This window comes from Triturus cristatus, chromosome 8 (assembly GCF_964204655.1).
Source record: "Triturus cristatus chromosome 8, aTriCri1.1, whole genome shotgun sequence".
Classification (NCBI taxonomy): domain Eukaryota; kingdom Metazoa; phylum Chordata; class Amphibia; order Caudata; family Salamandridae; genus Triturus; species Triturus cristatus.
In genome coordinates, this window is record NC_140591.1 from 1,678,831,419 (window position 1) to 1,678,840,825 (window position 9,407).

Genomic DNA, 9,407 nt, shown 5'->3' on the forward strand with positions numbered 1-9,407 from the left:
TAATTTATTATGGTTTACTATCCAGCACTTTCCCTGACTTATGTTGGATTGGAGTTAGAATAGTAATTTATTATGGTTTACTATCCAGCACTTTCCCTGAGTTATGTTATGTTTGGAGTTAGAATAGTAATTTATTATGATTTACTATCCAGCACTTTCCCTGACTTATGTTGGATTGGAGTTAGAATAGTAATTTGTTATGGTTTACTATCCAGCACTTTCCCTGAGTTATGTTATGTTTGGAGTTAGAATAGTAATTTATTATGGTTTACTATCCAGCAGTTTCCATGACTTATGTTGGATTGGAGTTAGAATAGTCATTTATTATGGTTTACTATCCAGCACTCTCCCTGACTTATGTTATGGTTTACTATCCAGCACTTTCCCTGACTTATGTTATGTTTGGAGTTAGAATAGTAATTTATTATGGTTTACTATCCAGCACTTTCCCTGACTTATGTTGGATTGGAGTTAGAATAGTAATTTATTATGGTTTACTATCCAGCACTTTCCCTGACTTATGTTGGATTGGAGTTAGAATAGTAATTTATTATGGTTTACTATCCAGCACTTTCCCTGACTTATGTTATGTTTGGAGTTAGAATAGTAATTTATTATGGTTTACTATCCAGCATTTTCCCTGACTTATGTTGGATTGGAGTTAGAATAGTAATTTATTATGGTTTACTATCCAGCACTTTCCCTGACTTATGTTGGATTGGAGTTAGAATAGTAATTTATTATGGTTTACTATCCAGCACTTTCACTGACTTATGTTATGTTTGGAGTTAGAATAGTAATTTATTATGGTTTACTATCCAGCACTTTCCCTGACTTATGTTGGATTGGAGTTAGAATAGTAATATATTATGGTTTACTATCCAGAACTTTCCCTGACTTATGTTGGATTGGAGTTAGATTAGTAATTTATTATGGTTTACTATCCAGCACTTTCCCTGAGTTATGTTATGTTTGGAGTTAGAATAGTAATTTATTATGGTTTACTATCCAGCACTTTCTCTGACTTATGTTGGATTGGAGTTAGAATAGTAATTTATTATGGTTTACTATCCAGAACTTTCCCTGAGTTTACAATTTATTTTTGATCAAAAGGGTATTTAGTCCTCTGGAACGCGTAGACCCTCGGTTTGAGTCGTCACATACTGTAACTACATATTCTGTGGGAAAGTTATGTCAATCCTGGCTGCGACATTCCACCTTAGCATCTGTCAAAGTTCATTTATCGAAGTTACATGACAAAATAGATTTGAATTCTTTTGTTAAAGGTCCTGTGGGTGGCAGAACCAAAAGGTGGGCGTATGCTATTTACAACGAAGTCTGGAAATTTTCGCAAATTGAGGCGGCTTCAAGATTGAGAGCTATTGACCAAGCAAACATGGAAAAGGTTTTAGCCGTTATAGATAACAGCATTAGCACTCTCTCTTCCAGAATTTATACATTAGATAATATTGTTTCATCAGTTGTTGATATTGTGCATGATGATATGTCTGTGTTATATAATGGTCAAAACCAGTTGCGTTCTGTTATGCAGTTTGCATGGACATTGCAGACGTTAAAGGCAGGGAGGGTCCCTTGGGACTATTTGAGCACTACATCGTTATTCATTCCTTTTAACATTACTGATAAGCAGCTATTTATGTCCATGAAAGATGCTAAATATTCATTATTACATATTGAAAAATTAGAACCGTTACCTTTCTCTGTGGCGGAAATCAATTCAGTCACGTGGCTTATATACGGGTTGATAACTCTACCGTTCGCACTTCTTAAGTTTACGTCTTGTATGAAACATTATGCTCTGGGTAGATATGAACAGCTGGGCACCGCTTTCATATATGAGGTTTGGTCCCTCCCCTTTACGTATAGATGTACTAGGGACGGAACTGAGGTTTATCTGAAGGGTGAGGAATGTACCACGACACCAGATCATTCCTTGGTATGTAGGCACATTCAGTTACACGGTGCATGCAATGTACAAGCCCCGATTTTGGCCTGCGTCCTACGAGGTGTCCCAGTGCCTGTGATTACGCCTTCTTTGACGCTGCTTGCAAACAGTAGTTATTTAATTTTGAATAATGAAGCTTGCTGCGGGATGTTAGTGGGAATCCCATATATAGTAACTGTATCGGAGAGGGTTATCTCCTGCAATAATGTTCTCTTTTCACCCCCGCACGGGCGGCTGGATGTTTCCATCTGGCATTCGATTCCAACCTTGAAAGCAGAGTTCAACAAGTTGAGCAGAATAAGAGCTGTATTGTTCCAAAAAGAGGTGTCATTGACTTCCTCTCGTGAAACATTTGTCCTTCACGTTGCTAATACGCGCACTGAGGTACAGGCGGTTTTGAATACTGACCTCCCCCTACATTTCGGAGCTTTGACCCTAACTATTTTCAATGCCTCGTCCACGACCGGCCTGGCTCATTTTTTTAAACTTGTAGGCTCAGGCCTCGAGACCTCTTTTCAAACTATTTTTGGTGTGATTCCGGCATTTTTTCATTCGATTTTCTCGAGCATCTTTGGAGGTGTTCCGCTGCTTCTGGCGCTGGTGGCAGGTGTGCTGCTTTTACTTTTCATACTACGGAATGGCTGCTGTTTCTGTGCCACACGAGCACCTGTCACGTCTGCATCTTCTTCGTGATAGGATGCTTGACTTTTATGGTACTCTGCCATTGGCGACTTTAAGCCTGGCATATGGATTATCCTTCAGGTATTCCTACTTCACCTGCGTGCAACCTGTATTTCACTGCCTGGATTGTCCCTTTGAATGGCCTCTGGATTTGTGCTTGACCAACACGGTGTCTCCGGTGCCGGATTTCGATCGACTGATGAGGCCCTTAGTGTCTCACGAGTTGGCCTGTTCTGGTGTCCGGATTATGGCTTGTGGTGCGGCGCATGGTATCCTGGGTAATTGGGACATATCAACGGCTGCCTACGACTTCTTGGCTATGAGCTATTTAGAGGAACATTCCGGTTGCCCTCTGATTGTGCTAGAGGCTCCGATGGTTGAAGAACACGTATGTTCCTTTTCTTAAATTAATTGGATGTCTGAGACTTTTAGTGGCGCTGCAAACGATTTTTTGTTGGAAGCAGTTGCCACGTATGCTGCCTATACATTCATGGATTAACTGAACTATCCTCCTTTGCGCCTGTGCTACTGGACAGCAACCTAGTGCAGCATTCATTTTTTTTTTCTAATCATTGTGTTACTTATAGTATTTGGATGATAGTAGTTGTTAATATATGAAGTAAATTGTACATTTACTTAGCAAGTTTAAATAATTTTTGTCAGCTATCTAAGTAGACATGGATAAGGTAGTTAATAAATGTTTTTACATGTAAGTTTCTGGTCGTTGTTGATAAGTTCAACATGTTCTTTTTTCACTCTAAAGAAGGACACTTTTTAATTTAGGGAGTTTATCTACTTTATGCTAAGTTCGAATGAAAAAAGCAATGGGATTTTACTTACTTCAAGTGTAGTATGACGTTTTGTAGTTGTAGTCGTAGGTTTGTATTTTCTTCTCTCAGCAAGGTAACTGTTTTTCTCCAAGTTTGGCCCAAAAATGGTAAATTACGTTAAGTGTATAATTGTTTTTATATTAGTGAGTTAATTAATGGTAGCTTTTGATTGGTTCAATTAGTGAAATTTCAAAATCATTGGTCGAGAACGTTATTTAGAATTAGAAAACCGTTAAATAATTATATGTGTGAATAGTTTTATAAAGTTAAATAGTTAAAAAAAAGTGTGTAAAATAAAAGAATAGTGCATATCGAGTTGGTAATAAAAAGACAATATTTTTTGTATATTTCTATAAGCAGATAGGTCGTCGATGTTAGTGTAGTCGATATATATGTCTAAGGTCATGTTATTTAAAATAAAGTCGATCATGTAGTAGTCGATATTTATGTTGTCGATATTAGTGTGAACGATATTAGGGTTGTCGATAAAAAAAAATCGATATTTGTGTGAATCCTTGTTTAAGTATAGGATGACGATATTAATGTAAGCGATATTTTAGTGACGATATTTATTTCTGACGATATTTATGTTAACGATATTCCATCATGGAACCGGGAGGGCAGGCCTATCTCACCACATGCACTCAGAGCACGCACGCACTTTGCCCTGGGACACAGGGAAAGTGCGCAGAAACCAAATAATTACCACACCAAGTCACCAATAAAAAGCAAAAAAAGTTCAGGGGTGAACCTGCCAGAAGGGCCAAGTCCTACAGGGAGATGTAGAAAGATGGAAAGACAGATGGTACCGAAAGCGAGAGGATGGGGCAGAGAGAACTTACTCAGCATTCCCCCTGAAAGAAAAAGAGAAGGCAGTGACAGCTTACCCCATGAGAGAGATTCCAGGAGGTGGGTACGTACATGTCCCATGGACCAGACAGGATATTTTATCATTTATGAATGATTTCCCTCGACTGAGGGAAAAGCCCGTTGAGTGGTACAGACAGGTCGACAGATTTGTAAAGCTGTCAAAAGTACTGTGGATTGACCTGAATAGTCTGTTTGATATAATTGTACCAGCAGACCTGTGGGCAGAATGTAAAATAGTCATAGACTGGCCCACTAAGGAATACCCGAGAGATCCAAAAACAGGAGCTCCAGACCCGGAGGTAATGAAGAAGTATGAGCAGGTTATGGCCTTCTTGAAAAATAAGGTACCTCCCAAGAAAACAGACTGGGTTAAAATAGATCGAACACACCAAGAATTGAAAGAATCAGTCCATGCTTACTATGAAAGACTGATACTAGCTTTTAAGCAGTTCAGTGGAGATGAACACCTGGGTGACAAGGACCTGAGCCATTTTGTATATAGATTTATGTATGGTTTGCGACCTGAAATCAGTGAAATGATACGGCAGCACACCGTAGACTGGCAGAGTAAGAAGATTGATGAGATTCTGAGACATGCAAAATACTTCAGTGATGAGATTGAGGCAAAGCAGAGGAAGCTAAAAGAAAAGGCAATGTGGGCACAGGTGAAAGTTGCAGAAAGACAGGAAGCTCAGTTGGTTGAAACGGCAAATAACCCAGGAAATAAACCTAGGTTTGGTCCAGGAAAAGGAAAGGGGAACATCGAGGAAGCAAAGAAAAAGTTCCCATGCCACAACTGTGGAAAATTGGGGCACTGGAAATCCGAGTGTAAGAATCCACCGTCTAATAATGATGATAATCCATCATTGAATCCACAGGTGCAGAGTGAGGGGTGTGGTCAGCATCGGCAACAGCAGAAGGCTGATAAGCAGCAGAATCAGGTGCCAAAACCACCCTTGCCACAGAGAAGAGGATCTCAGAAGTACAGCCAAGAGTCGGAAATCTACGATGAAGAACAGGTAATCAAACCAAAACGCGCAAGCGCAGTTTCTCAGTACTGGCTGAAAAATGAGGGAAGTGACTCCGAGGGAGACTTCTGACGTTGCCGAAGAGAGGAAGAGGAGTGCGTACTTGGCGCAACTCTAGAAATAGACCAGACAGGGCCTTTTGTAGATGGGAAAATTAATGGTGAGAGTGTCACTTTTCTAGTTGACACAGGGGCCACGAGATCAGCTGTCAGGTCAGCTGATATAAAGAATCTTCCTCTCTCGGATGAAGCTATCCAAGTAGTTGGTGTGTCCAACACACAGATTAAAACTCTACTTACTGAACCAGTAAGAGTTAGAATAGGGAAATTTTCAGACATGCACCGATTCGTGGTGTGTGACACAAGTCCTGTGAACTTGCTAGGCAGAGATCTGCTATGCAAGATGAATTGCACCATTTTCTGTACTCCAGATGGAATAACCTTTGAGACACCTGATGAGGATGTTCTATACAGAATGACCATGGATAACAGAGAATGTGAGGCTTTGGGAACATATGCAATATTTAATCCAGATGCATTACCCCCAGAATTGAAACAGACTGTGAAAGCAGCAGTCTGGGATTTTACTGGAGAAGATGTGGGTCTGATGAGAAATGTAGATCCAGTAAAGATTACTGTAAAAGAGGGAGTGGTTTACCCAAACATACCTCAATACAGATTGACACCTGAAATAATTGAAGGAATAACACCCATAATTGAAAAAATGATCCAGCAAGGGGTGTTAAGAGAAATATTGAGCAGCCCATGAAATTCACCAATAATGGGACTGAAGAAACCTAATGGAAAGTTCAGAATAGTACAGGATTTGAGAAAAATTAACAAGATTGTTGTGTCATGTTGTCCTATTGTGCCAAATCCATCAGTGATTTTGTATCAGATCCTCATGATGCAGAATGGTATACGGTAATTGATTTGTGTCATGCTTTCTTTTTAATCCCATTGCATCATGACAGCCAGCCAATATTTTCTTTTAGATTTGGAGAATGGATTTTGGCATGGTGCCGAATTCCACAGGGGTATACAGAGAGCCCTTCAATATTTAATCAATTGCTAAAGAAATCTCTGGAAAGTCTGACAATGCCTGAAAATTCGGTCTTGGTCCAGTATATTGATGACCTACTTGTGGCATCAAAAACACGTGAAGCTTGTGAAGTAGACACCATTGCATTACTGAATCACTTGGCAGATGGAGGATTAAAAGTATCTCCAGCCAAGTTGCAGTTCTGTAAGAAAGAAGTCCAGTATCTGGGACATAATATTGAGAAAGGCCTGAGGAAAGTGACCATTGACAGGATTAAAATCATCAGGGGAATGAGGGCACCAATGACACAAAGAGAGGTGAGAATGTTCCTGGGAATGGTGGGTTACTGACGTCAGTGGATAAGTAACTTTTCCCTGATTGCCAAACCATTGATTAAATTGACCAAAAGTGAGGTAAAAGACCCATTAGAACTAAACCCAGAAGAAATGGCTGCATTCAGAGAGTTAAAAGACAGACTATGTGAAGCTCCTGCCCTAGGAATGCCTGATTATGAAAAGGAATTTGAGCTGTACTGTAGTGAGAGAAATGGATGTGCACTTTCAGTGTTAATCCAGAAACATGGACGTCTGAGGAGGCCAATTGCCTATTTCTCAGCAACTCTTGACCCAGTAGCTGTGGGTTTACCAGGTTGCCTGAAAGCAGTAGCTGCTACCTGCAAAAGTCTGGAACAAAGTGAGGGAATCATAATGGGATATCCTGTACGGGTATTTGTACCTCATGATGTGGCAATCCTTTTAACCAGGAGTCAGACACAGTTCATGTCACATAGTCGGCTGACTAAATATGAGAAAGTCATTCTTGGTGCAACCAATGTAAGCCTGGAGAGATGTGTGAATGTGAATCCAGCGACACTGTTGCCTGATGCTGAATGTGTGGGAGTGAAAAATTACGTTGATCATGACTGCCTGGATGTACTTGATTACTGTACAAAGCCAAGGCCAGACATAAGAGATCTGCCACTGCCTGAAGGTGATCATGTGTTGTTTGTGGATGGATCTTGTCTAAAAACAGATGAATGAGTGTTGAGTGCTGCATATGCTGTGTGCAAAGTCTCGGAAGTTGTGGAAGCATCACCTTTGAAAGGAGTTAAATCCGCTCAAGTGGCAGAATTGGTGGCACTGACAAAAGCATGCAAGATTGGGAGGAGTGTGAGAGTGACTGTGATGACTGACAGCCAGTATGGCTTCGGAGTTGTCCATGATTTTGGCCAGCTATGGCTGCAAAGAGGTTTCCTGACCTCAAGAGGAACTCCCATAAAGAATGCTGAAGTGGTTGGAAAATTGCTAGAGGCGATACAGCTGCCTAAAGAACTAGCAGTTGTAAAATGTGCTGCCCATGGTCATGGTGACGATTTTGTAACTGTGGGAAATAAGTTCGCCAATGACATAGCACAATACTGTGCAAGAAACAATCATTCAATTAACAGGAGTAAAGAGCGAGAAATGTCTTCTTGTTCCTTAATGTTTACTAATGAAGTGGGAACATGGGAGTAAGTAAAACAGCTGCAGCATGAGGCAGGAGATGAAGAAATAAGAGATTGGGTGAAAGCAGGTTGTGCACCTAGAGAGAAAGATCATGTGTGGGTCCATAGGGATGGAAGACCAGTCATGCCAAATAGCATGCTGTCAACGATGGCAAGGATGTATCATGGCCAAGGACACCTGGGGAGGGATGCTATGATAAGAGCCTTTAAGCAAACCTGGTACAGTCCAAAGTTTAGACTGATAGCAGAAAGTCTCTGCAAGAGATGTCTGATATGTCAGCAATTCAATCCTGGAAAGAAAACAGTGGTGAGCCTAGGAACAATAGGCAGGGAGGGAGGACCCTTCACAAGAATGCAGATAGACTTCATTGAAATGCCCCCAGTCAACAGATTGAGATATGTCCTGGTGGTGGTCTGTTTGTTCTCCATGTGGGTGGAGGCATATCCAACAAGAAGAAATGATGGCATAACAGTGGCCAAATTACTGTTAAGAGAGTTCATCCCAAGGTACGGGTTCCCAGTAACCATTGATTCAGACAGAGGAGGACATTTTTATAATGAAATCATGGGTCTAATTTGTGAAGCATTGAGTGTACAGCAGAAGCTACATTGTGCTTACCGACCAGAGGCTTCTGGTGTGGTTGAACAAATGAATGGTACCATCAAAAACAGAATTGGCAAAATGTGCCTAGCCACAGGAATGAAATGGCCTGATGTCTTGCCTCTAGTCCTGATAACTATTAGGTCTACTCCAGACAGAACAACAGGTTTGAGTCCACATGAAATTATCATGGGACGTGCTATGAGACATGCATATGTACCAGTGAACAAACTGATGACTATAACTGATGACATGATTTTGGATTACTGCAAAGGCCTGGCAGACGCAGTTCATTCTGTGTTTCACCAGGTTGGAGAAGACGCCACCACACTTGAAAAGAAACCAGCCCATGATCTGAGCCCAGGGGACTGGGTAAGGATAAAAGTCCACAGAGAAGGAATTGCCTGGTTCCAAGGTGGGGAAGGCCAAGACAAGTCATCTTGACCACAGCGACTGCTGTGAAGTGTGCTGGTGTGAAAAATTGGATACATGCAAGCCACACACTGAGAGTTCCAAATCCAAGGGATGGTACTGGAAAAGAATACTTTGAAGAATCAGATTCCAGTGATGATGCGGACAGTGAGACAGTAAGAAGGAAAAAGAATCCTGAAAGTGGGGAAAGTGAGTCAAGGGAAATTTTCATCCCACCAGAAGAGGTTCTGAAGAGAACAGTGCAAACTGCAGAAGCAAGTTCAGACTCAGAAGAATTACCTGAGGTTCCAATTGACAGTGACCAACACAAAAAGAAAGAAAGAAAAGAAAAGAACATTCCAACAGAAGAGACACCTGAATCACATGGGGAAATTGGACAAGTTCCACCTGAGATAAATATTGAAGAAAAAGGGACAGACAAAGACAGTGAGGGACAGATTGCGGAAAAACTCCG